Source organism: Prosopis cineraria, unplaced genomic scaffold (genome assembly GCF_029017545.1).
Source record: "Prosopis cineraria cultivar Desert tree isolate PC_DT_omini unplaced genomic scaffold, ASM2901754v1 PC8, whole genome shotgun sequence".
Taxonomy (NCBI): Eukaryota; Viridiplantae; Streptophyta; class Magnoliopsida; order Fabales; family Fabaceae; genus Prosopis; species Prosopis cineraria.
In genome coordinates this window covers 6,553,013-6,569,744 of record NW_026555339.1, presented here as the reverse complement: position 1 = coordinate 6,569,744, position 16,732 = coordinate 6,553,013, and the positions used below count along the sequence as shown (strand labels likewise).

The 16,732-nt window shown below is 27.5% G+C and overlaps 1 pseudogene; it reads left to right on the top strand.

Moving 5' to 3' along the window:
- LOC129318105 (uncharacterized) overlaps positions 1-14,980 on the top strand; it is a 60,564-nt pseudogene extending 45,584 nt beyond the window's left edge.
- The last annotated feature ends 1,752 nt before the right edge of the window (positions 14,981-16,732 follow it).

Genomic DNA, 16,732 nt, shown 5'->3' with positions numbered 1-16,732 from the left:
CTATACCACTTATGAGGCTCACCGATATGGAACTCATGACAGGTCACAGTACCATGTTTTGCACAACTCTCAACTATTCACATTCTTAGAGAAGGACCTGATGGAGGAGAAGACAATCCTTGTGTTAAAATGTAGTCAAATATACTAATATTTCCTATACGCTTTTAGTCCTATTTATAAAGTAAATAACTTAATTTTGTATCATATTTATAAGGTATGTTATTGACTTTCACAATTTTTTTTACCTTCTCACTAAATTCTAGTGAGAGAGAATGTATGTGATTAAAGTATTATATATAGGGCCCCTTTAATTTGTTTCAACTTATTTTATAAAAAAAATTACTTTTGTTTAAATCAATTTTATAAGTTTTTATTATATTTGTTTAAATTTTTAAAAATGATCAGAATCTAAAAAGATATTTATTTTTAATTATTTTAAGAAACTACTTGTGGTAGATGAGGGAGAATATTTTAAAAAGACAGTGCACAAAGATATCATAAAATTTTAAAATAAGTAAACAATAAATTATTTTTATAAAACAAGAATCAAAGAAAATATCATAAAATTTAAAAATAACTACATGATAATCACTTTTTATTATGGTGATCAAACATAAAATAACATATGCCTTTTATGAAATCTCTACAAAATAAGTAGGAGTATTTTTTTTTTTATAAAATCTCTAAATTATCTAAAAGTTACTTATTTTTTTATTTTAAACAAACAGGTCCTTAATAAGAATGGAGTTGAAAATTTATTAGATGTTCCAAGAGAGTTAACTAGTTTTAATGTTTTTCTTAATTGTGATAAAATTTATTAAAAATGACTAATAAATAATATAGGAAGCACCGAAGGAGCAGTTTGTATAACTATTACGTCATGTTTTGAGGAGTGAAAGTTAAACTAAAATGGGAATTGAAACTACTTTTTGCTTGTTTGTTGGGTTGTTTAAGAGATGAACTTAGTGTTAATGTATAGTTGTTTTAGTAATAATGCTATCTCTTTTACTTGGAAAATACTATAAGTTTGAATTTAGCATTGATATATGGGTTAATGAGTAAATAAAACTCTAAACTCTTACTCAAAAATTGACTTGAATATTGAACTCTTAAAATATATAAAATAAACTTTAAATTTTTAAATTCGTAGTAAAATAAACTCTAACCTTTAACTTTTTTAACGTCGTTGTTGTTTATATGAATACTGTAACAATTAGGGTTAAATTTATAAAAAAATAAACTTTGAACAGTACACGCATGAACAATAACAATGTTAAAAAGTTAACGATCAAGTTTATTTTGCTAAGAATTTAAAATTTTAAGATTTATTTTATATATTTTAAGAGTTTAGAATTCAGGGTGATTTTCGAACAATAATTCAAGATCGTATTTGCTTATTAATCCTTGATATATTTGTAAGCTTCTCTCTTTTATTTGGAAGAGGGCTATGTTAGTTATTTTTTTTTTAAGGATAAAAAACAGATGGACATGCCATTATTGAATGAAGTAATCAAACATTAGACCATGAGTTTTGTATTATCCTCTTCCTATGATCCTATCAATAATACTCAGGGCGGGCCACTAGATTGGTCTATTAGTTCTTTAGTAAATACTCCCTTTAGTTAAAATTATAAGACATTTTTTTTAATTTATCTTGATTCAAAATATAAGATCCTTAGTAAGTTTTGAAGTTTTTTTTCTTATTTGACCTTTGTATTTATTAACTTAATTTATTACGTAACCTTATTGGTATTTATTGCAGTTTTTTCACTCTTTATAATAACTAAAACTTTACTAGTCTACAAGGTGATTCACACTTTCTTATATTATAATATTTCATTAAAAAATATTACCTCTCTTATTTAATTTATTTTTGAAAATAAAAAAAAGTTAAAGAATTTTTATGATATTTATAACTAAAAATAAAAATATAATTGAATTTTATTATTTAAATTATAGTTAAAAATGTTTTATATTTCAAACCGAAGAGTAATTAAATGCGAAGGAATCTTACGGGTCGTCAATGTCTCAACCCAACGATAACTAAAATTGACAACGATGTTACGTTACGGTTGTGCGGATGGTGGGTGATGTAGATGGTAATTACTCCTTGCAGTACCATATGCTTCCTTCCTTTAAAAATATAATTTATTTTTTAAAAGAATTAAATGTTAAAAAAATATAAAATATTTTTAATTTTTTAATGTACTCTCTCTGTTTTAAAGTATAAAAAACTTTTAAATAAAATTTTATATACAAATAAATATCAGTAAATATATTTAATAATCTTATTTTTTCAAAACAAAAATATAAACTTTTAAAAATACTTATAATTTAATATATTAAAAAGAGAACGAATAAAAATTAATTATAGAGAGAGAGAAACGATAACATTGAAATTGGTGCATTTAATAAAATATTAATCTACTCAAAATATTTTATATTTTAGGACAGAAAAACTCCTTCAAAATTGCCTTATAATTTGAAACGGAGAGATTATAATCATTTTCTTTTTTTTCAAGTACCCATATTCAATAAATTATTTTATATTTATTTTAAGGTGAAATATCCTATTAAATAGGGATAAATATAAAAAGATATGATTAATTTAAAGATAAGTAATAATTTATTGGAGTGAGATTTAATTAAAAATATTTTATATTTTAAGATAGAGGGAGTATAAGATAAAAATTAAAGGAGAAATTATTTAGTATATAAGGTAGGAAGAAAAGTCCTACTACAAGACATGTTGCTAATTTTTTATTATAAATTTTTTCTTTTAGATTGTATTATATGTTGTGGCGAGAAATTATGTTATTACGAGCTTAATTAATACTCAAAAAATGTAAAAAGAAAAATGTATGAACTTCAGAAGATATAAACTTAAAATATCCTTTAATTAACACTCCATTTATAAAAAAATATTAAAGAAAGGTAATATAACAGGAAGGATAATTAATATTAAAAAAGCATAATTAATAAAATTTTATTTTTATTAGAGTATATCATATTTTGTAATGTTAAATTTCTCTTAAAAGAATTATAATTCAGGAAGGAGAAAGTAGATAAATTAACCATGTGTAATTAATAAGTATAGAATTTGGAACGCACAATTCCAAAGACAACGTTGTCATTTAATGATTAAAATTTAATGCATGAATAAAAGAAATACTACAATAAAGAGGAGTATTATGGATTAGAGAAGGTAAATATTTACTAGTAAATCTCAAAAAAATATAAAAATTTTCTACAAGTTTTTTAGGCTGAACTGAAATAAAATTTATGGTTGAAAAAACTGAAATACCCTTCTACAAACTTAACAAGTAAAAACTTTTTTTTTGTGAAGTATGTAAATGTTATTCCTTTCATTTAAAAATATAATATATTTTTTGAGAAGTTGAATGTTAAAATATGTAAGGCATTTTTAATCTTTCAAGTTATAATCATTGCCTTTTTTTTTAAACTGCCTCTATTGATAGTGACTTTATATTTATTATAAAGTCTTTAATAAGGGTAAATATGAAAAGATATGATTAATTTAAAAGTTAGTAATTATTTTATTAGAGGGTAAAATTTAATTAAAAATATTTTATATTTTTTAATGAAAGAAGTATGTGTTAATCATGTTACATCACTTGTTGTTTTTTTTATGTTAATTGAAAAAACTTTGAAATGATGTTGTAGTAATAGATGTGGCAAGTTTATTTTAAAACTCTCTAAAGTCAAGCACATTATCTGGTTACTACTAACTTTACTTGTGAATAGTTTTCTGTCTTCAGAACAAACAAACCAAAAAATATGTTTGAACTGAATAAAAAAATTTAAAATTTATTAACTATATATAAACCTTTAATAAATTTTTAATTTTATTCTCATTAAAAATATATACATTTTTTAATAACGCTAATTTTTTACCGATATTTAATAATAATAAAAAGGGTCACCTCATGATAAAAAATTAATTATATGTCTTATAAATAAAATAAAATTTTTTTGTATCTGTTCCTTATGATTTTTTTTTTGTCAAGTCTTCCTTGTAATTTGACAAAAAGAAAAATTATTGTGCTTACGTAAAGTGATTGTTAGGAAATAATTAAAAAAAAATTATGACTGCCAGTTTTTCCCATCACCACACTATAGCCCTTGAGTTAGCTGCGCATTACCATAAAGTTGAGTGGCTGTTCGGCGTCCTCAGCACCACGCCATATTAAACCTGTCAACCACCCCACCCCCTTTTTGCCTCCCTTGCAATTTACTTTTTCTTTTTTCTTTTTTCTTTTAATAAACAAAAAGTCTATATAAGTTAAATTTCGAGAGCTCAGAGCATGGCTTAGTTACAAATTATTTATTAATAAGATTTTTATATTGATAGTGAGATCTAATTTTACAACTTTGTGGGTCATGGATCAAAATGTTTTTCAATTGAATCAATTTTCATTGATTTTAGACTTGACATTTAGTCTCATCATTTTAATATTTTGAAGTCTATGGAACATTTTATAAGACAACGGATGAAATATTTATTGCAGTCTTTTTAATTGTCCCTTTTAAATATCTGTTACACTTTTTATTTAATTTTTTTATTAAAACACAAGTTTACTCTAAGTAAAGTTTGAATTTTTTTTTTTACACAGGTTAATCAATTAAGGGAGAATTTTAAATAGGAATCAAGGATGTGATGTAATTACAAGTGGGTCTCAAAAAATTTTAAAATTTTAGTTTAGTCTAAAAATAAAAGTCAAAATAATTTTAATTGTGAAAAGGTTAAAGTACCTTTCATTTGTTATGTAAAATTATTAGTTCTTAACTTTCTTACCTCACTTATTAATTTACTAATATGAATTGCAAACTACATGAGTTGACATGTCAATAATTATATAAGTCTTGCCATTAGTTGTTTAATCATAAGCAGCAATATCAGTTATTAAATTACTAACTTTACTTGTTAATTTATTAATATTATATGTAAATTACTGACAGATCTTGTAACTTACAATTGATGTTAGTAAATTAACAAATAGAGTTAGCAAATTAATAATAAATGTCATTACTTGTCTAACAAACGGATGTAATTTGCAAGTGATATTGATAAATTAATAAGTCAATCAAGAAAATTAATAACTAGTGATTCTGCGTAATAAATGAAGGATACTTTAATTTTTTTATAGTTAAAATTATTTTTACTTTTATCCTCTTAAATTGAATTAAAATTTTAAAATTTTTTAGCTAAGAATTATATTACATTCCTTATCCTTGTTTAAAATTGTGAATTAACAACTCATGCTTTGACTTTATGGAAAAGATCAAAAGTGCTTTCTAAAAATAATAGAAAGAAATACTAATTTTAACATAATGTTTAAGAAAATGATATAAGCTTAATGCTAACTTGTTGGAGAGCCCATTTTCTAATTCCTATGTCAATTTTGGATTTTATTTAATCCATTATTAACATTATGTCATTTAAGAATGCAATAAGAAAGAGAGTTTAGATAATTTATAACTGAATTTCAATTATCTCAAGTGATCTTTCAATTTTTTTTTAAATCACTATATATTTCTTATAGAGAAGTGGTGGCATTCCATAACATTTTACCTGTCAGTGAAAGATGTCACTATTAAGTAGAGTAAGTAATTGGTGTTAAGTTCAAATAAGTTCAAAAATTTTGGAACAGGGCTTAAAGAAAATGAGACTTTTTTACAATTGAAAAAATTGAAGCCAAATCTAAGTAAGTTTGAGCTTGTCCTGAATATCTACATTTTTTTACTTTTTTATTCATACTACATATTAAATATTAATTAATCTCTCAATCATTTTGCACTAAGTTACTATATGTATATATTTGATTACATTGTTAAGGATTTTTTCTTTAAAAAAATTAAAAAGATCCAGGAAGAATGACATTTTAGTCCTAATGGACTGATTTAATGTAAACAAAGTCCCAAAAGATTGAAAAATGCTTACCAAGTCCCGCTGATCCTTTCATGAAAAAGGAAAAGAAAGCATTATCTACCCCTGTAGCTGATATCATTAAATCCTTTCCTAACTTCCTGTCACAATCACATGTAGTATATGATGGCAATATTTATTATAAAGTAAATGCTTTTTTATTTAAAAATATAAAATATTTTTAATTAAATTTTATTGTTAATAAAATAATTATTTATTTTTTAATTAACTTTATTTTTTTATATTTATTCTTATTAAACACTCTACAATAAATATAAAGTCATTATCACTATAGACACTTTTAAAAAAAGGCAATGATTACATCTCGAAAGATAAAAAATACCTTATATTTTTAAAAATTTAAATTTTTAAAAAATAATTTATATTTTTAAATGAAGAGAGTATATATTTTCATTCCTGTTCCAAAAAAATATTTTTTATAAAGTAGTTACTAAATTCCAAATCACTTTTCTTCTCCCCTTCTATGTGTGTGCACTTTTTTTTAAAGCATAAATTTAAAAATTCTACGTTCAATTTCTGAAAAAAAATTTTAAAAAGGATTTTATTTTAAATATAAGGATAAAATTATTATTAAATATCTCTTTCACCCCCTATAACTAATTTTTTTATAAAAAAATATCTCACAAGTTATAGATTGTAAATTATAGTATATTTTGAATTTATAATTATATATTTCAAAACCTTCATTTATGATCACTTGTATTTATAACTTCTTATGTCTTGATTTACAAAAAAAAATTATGAACACATGATTTAATATTAAAATTATGTTCAATTGCAAGGATTTACAACTACAATTTTTAAATTTGCAACTTATGATATTTTAATTTGCAATTCTGTTTCTTATTTTTAATCGTGAACACGTTATTTGACATAGAATTTTTTCTTGAAAAATTATTTGTCCAATTCAAAGAATTTGCCACCACACTTTCAGATTCTCAATTTGTAATACCCTACTTTGCAACTATGTTTCCCATTTTTAATTAGGATTGCACAATTAACATTGAATTGAATTTTCTCTTGAAGAATTATTTATTTAATTACATATATTCGCAGCTATGCCTCAGAATTTATATATTATTATACCTTGATTTGCAACTCCATTACCTATTTTTAATTAGGAACATCAGATTTAGTATCAAATTTTCTCTTGAACAATTACTTTTGCAGCATATCAGATGCATTCTTTATTATTATTATTATTATTATTATTATTATTATTATTTGAATCAAAAGCTGAAATTCATTCAAGACCAATGTTTTGAAACCCGAACTGAACATCCAACCAGAAAGAGCAACGAGTCATAGTTTTTATGGTCTAACCGTTTGACTGGCAGTCGAACCGGTGACATAAAAATTAAATAAAAAATAAAATTTATATGCACAATTGTATAAATAAAACATTAATTTGTCAGTGGTGCTTGGGATCTCGATCCCAAAAGCTAAATACTTGGATCGTTGGAGCTAGAGGTAGAGGCATGTCAATACAAGCTTGTGATCTCAAAGGAAAATGTTGGAACTGGAGGTATGCGATTATGTTAGGACTCACAAGCTTTCGATCTCGATGCTAAAGGTTAAATCTTTAAAACTGGAGGCAGATGTTGGAAGAGAAGTTAGAGATTGAGTTTGGGCCATGAAGAAGAGATTAGAGATTAGAGAAGAGAAGAAAAGAGAGAATTAGTAATTAGAGAAGAAAAATTATGAATCTAAACAACTTAGCCTAAATTTCTTTTTTTTTTTAATTTTTTTGACTTTGAATTGGGTTGACCTGGGTTCGGTTTTTGGGTCAAAGCCGATTCTCTCAAAACAGGCTGATTTAATCCGAGTCAAATGTCAAATTGGTTGAACTGGACCATTTTATTCAGCGGATAACAGTCAGACCGTCCAATCCGGTCCGGTTTTAACAACATTGTTCAAAACAATGAAAAATAGCAATAAATGAAACCTAATACAAATCTAGAGAGAGCAAGCTCTTTTATTTTTTTGATCCTACCAACTGTAGTCTTTAGCTTTTAGTTAGTTGTGATTTTCGGTTGCCGAATTTTCTGAAGTGGTCCCCACTCCCCAGCATCATTTTCCCTCCATCTATTATAGCTTGCCATCATGCTATGTTTAAATATCGCATGTGTAAGATCAGGACCAAAAAAGGAAAAACTTGCAATTTTGCACGTGACAGCGTACGGAACGTCAAAAATGAAAAGCTTGCTCATACCTCCCTATGACAATATAATGTAGTACATTGGTTGATCAGCATTAATCACGAGTGAATAATTATTATTTTTATCTCAAGATACGATTGTAAAGAATTTAGTGACTAAAACTTGAATGACTGAATTGAATTATATTGAATTAAATTTTAAAAATTAAGTTATAACTGAGTCAACAAATTAATTAATAAATTAAAACTAAAAGATAAATTTTACCTTGATAATTTGGAAATTAAAATGAATTCTTAACCGTTATATAGATAATATTAATAACTAGAAGTCATGTGAATGTTATTATAAATAGGGGAGGGTACGTCTGTGTGCGCAGAAGAAATAAGGCAAGCATGGGTGGGTGTGTGATGTTAGTATTGGTTTAAGTTAAGGTCAGAGTAGAGAGAGAGAGAGAGAATGTGGAGGCTGAAGATAGGAGAGAGAGGGAATGACCCTTACATATTCAGTACAAATAACTTTGTGGGGAGGCAGACATGGGAGTTTCATGCAGAAGATGGAAGCCAAGAGGAGAGAGATGAAGTTGAAGCTGCTCGTCAACACTTCTCTTCTAATCGCCTCCATGTCAAAGCCTGTGCTGATCTTCTTTGGCGATTTCAGGTTCCTTTCTTCTAAGTTCTGATTGCTCACAATTCCACTTTTAGGTTTTCTGATTAGAGGATCAAATACGCTATATGCCATGATAGACATTAATCAACATATTAGAAACATTAATATCATGTTTGGATTAATGAATATTTCAATTTAAACCAAATTATACGAGTAAGATCCAGGATCTTCAATAAATTTTTTAATGATTTAAGATCTTAAATTGTAATTATCATCCTTAAGTGGTTCTTTTTTGTTGTTTTCTCATGATCCATTTTGCTATTCCTAGTAATTGGAGGATGCAAATTCGAATCTCCCATATATATAAGGGCAAATTATATATAAGACTCACAGGACTAATTTATTTACAAATAAATTTCGTAAAATTCAGAAATCACAATTAAATCTTTTGAGACATAAATGTAATTTAAAATTTGGATCAAAAGACAATAATTCGCCCATTAGACATACATACATACATATGTATGTATGTTATGTATATTATATTAATCAAATAATTTACAACTATTTCATCAGTAATTTATAACTATAACTTTAACTTTTTAAAACTGTAATTTCACATATCCAATAGTTAATATTAAACTTTGTTAATAATACATAATTGTTTAATCATTGGATATATAAAGTTACAGTTGTAAAAAGTTAAAATTATAGTTATAAATTACTGATGAAATAGTTGTAAATTAATTATTTAATTAATGTAATGTATGTTTAATAGGAGTATCATTATCTTTGCAACTTAGTTTCAAATGATACTTAAGTCTCAAGAGACTTGACTATGATTTTCAAATTTTATGAAACTTATTTATAAATAAATCTACTCCATGAGACTCATATGTGATTTTCTTTGTATGTATAATAACTTGATATGTGCACGTGTGGAGAAATAAACAAAAAAACATACCTGGGGGAGTAATTTTTTTTTTAATAGAGACCATTACAAAACCGTACAAAAAGCTATTTTAAGTCACGGTAGCACACGAAAGTTTTTACACCCAAAAGATGAGATATCAAAAATCTGAATTTCTATATTATCAGTAAGGACTTGGTGTGACATCTAATCAACGTAATTATTTGTTTATCTAAAGACATGATCAAAAATGCTAACCCAACCTGTCTCATAGCAAATTCTTTGCATAGCAGGGAATATTTATTGCGATGAATCTATTATGATGATGGTGGTTGAAGACTTGAAGAACTCAGTCCATTAATGAAAAAATAGCACTGCGAAAGTACCTCTTTCCTTTTTTTGTCATTCTCAAACCGCCCACTTGTATTTGCCGTATTCCCTCCACTTTGTTTTTAGTTCTAGTTAAATCATTAAGATTAAATTCTATTGATTTTACGCATTTTTTTATATTAAAATTTTAATAATATTTATATAAGATATTAAATGTAAATAATACCGAAGGCTTTGTTTTTTCAAACTTTTAAATCCAAAGTGAATGCTTATATTTTATTAGATGGGGGTTTGATTTTGCAGTTTTTGAGAGAGAAGAGTTTCAAACAACAAATACCAAGTGTGAAGATAAAGGATGAAGAGGAAATAACACACGACAAAATTGAGAACACAGTGAAAAGAGCAACACATTACTTGTGTGCATTGCAAGCTAGTGATGGCCATTGGCCTTCTCAAATTGCTGGACCCCTCTTTTATCTTCAACCTTTGGTAATTAACTTCATTTCAACTCTTTTCTGAAATATCACATTCTTTGCATACTAATGACCCCAAGGCATTCAAAACTGATTATGTTGAATTGTGTAGGTATTTGTTATATATATTACAGGGCAGCTTCGTAATGTTTTTCCAAAAGAATATCAGAAAGAGATCTTGCGTTACTTATACAACCATCAGGTGAAGTTTAAAATAATATTATCTTATTTCATTAACTTAACAATGATAAATGTTTTAGTCCCTTAAATTTGCTTCATTTATCAACTTGGCCCTTGGAATTTAATCCTTATCAATCAAGTTCGTTTAATTTCATAGCCATATACAATTAGTCTTTGTGATGTTATTTACCTAGGGGCTGATTATGTGTATGATTTTGAAACTTTAAGGACTTTGTGAGTTGAGGAAGCAAACCTTAAATTAGTTGCAATGATTGAGGTTTTTATGTGGATGAGTGGAGTTACACAAATTTTATCTCTAGTTCATAGCAAATGCATGAGAGAAGAGAGAGGAGTTTTTTGAGTGCTCCTATATTGTGCAAAAATGGAGGCATATGTTTTCACAATGGCCTCGTGCATATATTCCCAACGCATTCTCCTTCATAAGAAAGGGAAAAATTGCACTCAAGATCCCAAACATACCACATAAGGGCCTAAATAAGAATAATATTCAAATATATCCCTAAGCTTAGGTTTGGGCTTGATTCACCGGGGGTCCAACAAATTTCATTAATAAAGATTATACTTCAGACCAAATTCAAAATTGAGACAAAGTTACATAAAGGATCAAAAATTTCAATATCCCATTAACTTATCATGTTAGAGTTTGATATGAATTATGTATATGAAATGTGAATGGATTGAAGAATGAAGATGGCGGGTGGGGGCTGCAAATACATAGTCCAAGCTACATGTTCACCACAGTGCTTAGTTACATATGCATTCGTATTTTGGGAGAAGGACCTGATGGAGGAGAAGACCATGCTTGTGTTAGAGCTCGAAAATGGATTCTTGATCATGGTGGTGTCACTTACATACCCTCTTGGGGGAAGACTTGGCTTTGTGTATGTCTCTTGCATTTAATCATTAATTTAGTTCTCAATTAATTGAAGCTTTTTGAATAATATGCTCAATTTTGTTACATCATCAATCATGATTTGCTATAGATACTTGGTGTATATGAATGGTCTGGAACCAACCCTATGCCCCCTGAATTTTGGCTCTTGCCCTCATTTCTTCCCATGCATCCAGGTAATTAATAATTCATTTACTAAATATTAAACCATATACAACTCTCAACTTATTCTAATTTCAAAGTTGCATTTAAGTTTCTCTCCAATGATTTGTTCATTGTTTTAATTACCTCAATCAATGAACGCAGCTAAAATGTGGATCTATTGTCGATCGGTTTACATGCCTATGTCCTACTTATATGGGAAAAGGTTTGTGGGTCCCATTACACCACTCATTATTCAACTGAGACAAGAACTTCATGTTCAACCATACCATCAAATTAACTGGAAGAAAACTCGCAACCTTTGTGCTACGGTAAGACCCATTGATGTTTCCAAGATTATCTAATTAGTAGATTTTTTTCATTGTTAATTATGTGTTAATAATAAATATATTTTGTTTGTGCATAACAGGAAGATCTTAATTGTCCACATCCCTTGATTCAAGATCTTATATGGAATGGTTTATATATATTAACTGAACCGCTTCTTACTCGTTGGCCTTTCAACAAGTGGGTTAGAGAAAAGGCTCTTCAAGTAACAATGAAACACGTACACTATGAAGATGAGAATACTCGATACATAACAGCTGCAGCCATAGAGAAGGTCTCTTTTCTATATTTAAAAATAAATTAACTATAAAAAATGAGTTGAAATTAATAAATTAAGTAGAAGTCTAACTTTCAAGAAATACTCTTCTATACTTGTCACAGGCAATATGTATGATTGCTTGCTGGGCTGAAGATCCTAATAGGGATGCCTTCAAGAAGCATCTTGCTAGGGTTCCTGATTATCTGTGGGTTTCAGAAGATGGAATGACTATGCAGGTTCTAACACACACTTTTCTACATCGATTACAAAATCAACATAGAATATCAACTTACTACTACAAACTTATTTCTACATCCCTCTCTTATACGAGGTAGAAAGCCCTCTATAATCAACATTAAAAGTCTTTCATGCAATAATGCTAGTTTAACCAAAGATTTATTTCCACTGAATAATATCTGAGTGTTTTCATAAACTACAAAATAAAAGTTGAGGTTTGATATTTATAAGCAGAGTTTCGGAAGCCAAACATGGGATGCTAGCTTTACCATTCAAGCTTTGCTTGCCACTGACCTTATTGAGGAAATTGCTCCAACACTTGCAAAAGGACATCATTTTATAAAGGAATCTCAAGTTTGTTTCACTCACACTACAAATCATATATATTTATTATTGATTCATTTGTGTATGTGCATTAAAATATCTATATGCACATAGATTTTGATGATAAATAAAAATCTGGACAGGTTAAAGACAACCCTTCTGGTGATTTCAAGAGCATGTATCGTCACATTTCCAAAGGAGCGTGGACCTTCTCTAGTAGAGACCAAGGATTGCAGGTTTCAGATTGCACAGCCGAAGCTTTGAAGGTTATATATTAACTACAGTTGGTTATGCCATCCTAAAGCTCAACTTCATTATATATACATGTGTGTGTGTGTGGCATCGCCTTATAATTTTATCACTTGTTTTAGTGTTGCCTTCTTTTATCAAGGCTGCCACCAGAAATTGTGGGTAACAAGATGGAACCTAAGAGATTATATGATTCTGTCAATATAATTCTTTCACTTCAAGTGAGTATTTTGGAATATGAACCCACCAATGGATATATATTATTCTATTTGGTGTACGTTCTACTAATTCAAAGATGTGTTGGTTATCATTTATTTTTAGAGCAAAAATGGTGGTTTAGCAGCTTGGGAACCAATCAAAGCAGAAAAGTGGTTAGAAGTAAGAACTACTTAATTACCTAAATTGATAATTTGGTCATGAATGATGCATTATACTTTGCATTTTTGGATGATTAGATGTTAAATCCTGTGGAGTTTTTGGAGAATGTGGTAGTTGAGATGGAAACTATTGAATGTACTGGATCATCAACACAAGCTGTAGTTTTGTTTAGCAAGTTGTATCCAACACATAGAAAGAAAGAGATTGAGAATTTCATTGCCAAAGCTGTACAATACATTGAAGATACTCAAAAAGAAGATGGTTCATGGTATGGAATATGGGGAATTTGCTTCATTTATGCGACAATGTTCGCACTTGGTGGACTTAATGCAGCTGGCAAGACTTATGATAGCTCTTATACCATTCGTAGAGCTGTGGAATTTCTTTGTACAATACAAAATGAAGATGGTGGGTGGGGAGAGAGTTATCTTTCATGCTCTAGAGAGGTTAACTTTTATCTCTTTGAATCCATTCAATGCCAATTTATATTATGTGTGTTTGTTTAATCATGTTCTCTAATTCAAATGCTTTAATTTCATTGATTAATGTTGCAGAAATTTGTTCCACTTGAAGGAAACCGATCACATGTAGTACAAACAGCTTGGGCTATGATAGGTCTTATTCATACTGGGCAAGTAAGCAACAGAGTTTCATTTTCAACCTAGCTAGATAGCATATGATCTTAATGCTAAAGATTTGTTCTAATCATCAAACTTGATCCATTTCAAAATTTATTTATTTATTAGTACTTCTTTTTATTGGATATAGGTTGAAAGAGACCCAACTCCCATTTACCGTGGAGCAAAGTTTCTCATCAATTCTCAATTAGAAGATGGTGATTGGCCGCAACAAGTGAGTTTTGATTTCTTTAACTCACATTCTCTTATGTTTAATCATTTTGTGATTATTATTTAATAATTTTTAGATTTCATGATATCTCAATGGATTTCCGTTCATAAAAATATTAATCATTTAATTATTTTAAAATTTTACGATATCTTTATGTTTGTTTTCATATTTTTATCACATTAACATAATCTTTCATCAGATAATCAGAAATTTATTTTGTTTTTTAATTTTGATTATTTTTAAACTTCAAACAAACATAATAAAATTCGACAAATGGTTTTCCTTAAAAAAATAAGTGACTTTTCATTAAAAAAACCCTTAAACAAACGGTGATGTCTAACTTCATGATTAATTGGTGTTTTTGGCGTCAGGAATTGACGGGAGCGGCTTTGAAATATTGCATGTTACATTATCCAATGTATAGAAATATATTTCCGATGTGGGCTCTTTCGGAATATCAGAAGCGACTTCAATCACTCTTTTCATCTGTTTCGTAAGCTCCTTAGTCCTCATGCTTCATTTTGCCAGAGATCGTGTTACCTTGTGTGTTAAAGCTTTTATAATTATGTTGATTTACTATGTTTATTTATTGAATAATGTTTGTACAATTGTCTATAGTCTAAGTAAATTAAATACCAAGTGAAATTAGTATATTAGTTATCAAATGTCCTTTTAGTCTCATTAAACTATGTAAAGACCTCTCACACACACACATTTGAAGTACATATCCCACATGTTATCACGCGTGGCTGAATAAATATAATTAAATTCAAAAGAAAACTCATACTTAACTTGTGGAACTTTGGAAATATAATTTTGCCACTCTAATATTGCTCGCTTTATATCTTCTTTTTTTAAAAAAAATTTAAGAACAATGCATATACAAACTATAGTGCGAGTTTGGAATTAGATCACAAAATTAATTTTCAGAGTTACATATATTCTATGTAAACTTCCTTCTTTTTTTAACTTGTGGTATTTTTTTAAAAAATAAAGATAGAAATATTATTGTGCGAAACTATTTCAAAACGGAGACAATCTTTGTTTGACCACATCTCACGTATCTTGGAAGTTCAAATGCAAAAAATATGGTGCCCTAAGTGAATTATTTTTACACGTAACGATAATAGAGGCAATTTTTTTTTTTTAAAAAAAAAAGGGACTCTGAGAAGGTAATAATAATGTGTGTGTGTGTGTAGTGATATTCATGGCATGTTTGAGCAAGATTAGGGAGATAGAATCAGTCGCAGGAGGTGTTGAAGATACGAAGTGATTTTTAGAATATAGAACCCAAAAAAAAAAAAAGTGATTTTTTTAGCAACGATTATGACTAGGAGTGGTGCTCATCATTATTTTTTCACCATTATTTTTTAGCAACGATTTTTTAGCCACTGTCAATGATAATGTGCCGGTAATGGTTTTAACTATGACTAGGAGTGGTGCTCATCCAGCAATCTGGACTGTTCAAATTTTAAAATTTTAATTTTTATATTTTTATTTTATATTTGTTATAAAAAAATTATAAAATTTTAATACATTTATCTTATTATCAATTTGAACAATAGAAATTTAATCTAAATAGTTTAATTTAATATTAATTTTTTATAATTTTTATAAATCAACTATCCAGATGTATTTGGATAGTCTAGATTTAAAATTTTTAAATTGCAACTTTTTCCTAATGTTTTTAAAATATCAGTTTGAAGACTATTTTTTTTTATTTTTAATATTATATTTACTAAAATAAAATTTATAAAAATTTTAAAAAATTTTATTATTAAATCTAAATGATCCAAAATATGTTTGGATAGTTAATTTATAAAAATTATAAAAAAATTTAATATTAAATTGAACCATTCAAATTAAATCTATATTGTTTAGATTGGTAATAAGATAGATTTATTAAAATTTTATAATTTTTTATAATAAATATAAAAATAAAATTTTAAAATTTGAATCGTTGAAATTAAAAATTTGGATGATTCAAATTGCTTAATCACTTAATGAGCATTGAAATGAAATGCGAGTGGTGACATAGCCAGCAGTGAGAGATATTGTGGAGGACTGGATGCTGGAGTATTGGTATACATGGGCTGATATTTAACCCGATTTGTCGTTGGAACATTGAATTGCCCAAAAGATTTGGGTCTGGTTTTGCCCAACTAAAAAAAAAAAACAAGAAGAAATGAGCATCATTCGATATTTAAGATGGGGGAACGATTGGAAAAATAAAGAACTACATTATTTCATTACCCTTTTCCCACAAAAATTTATCTAAAATCATTATCATTTTAATGTTTTTTATTTTCTGTCATTTCTTTTGACTCATATCTTTTCTAACAATTAAATCAGTTCTTAATAAGGAGAATTTTATTTTAGGACCACAGTAGATAAATATTTTCATATCA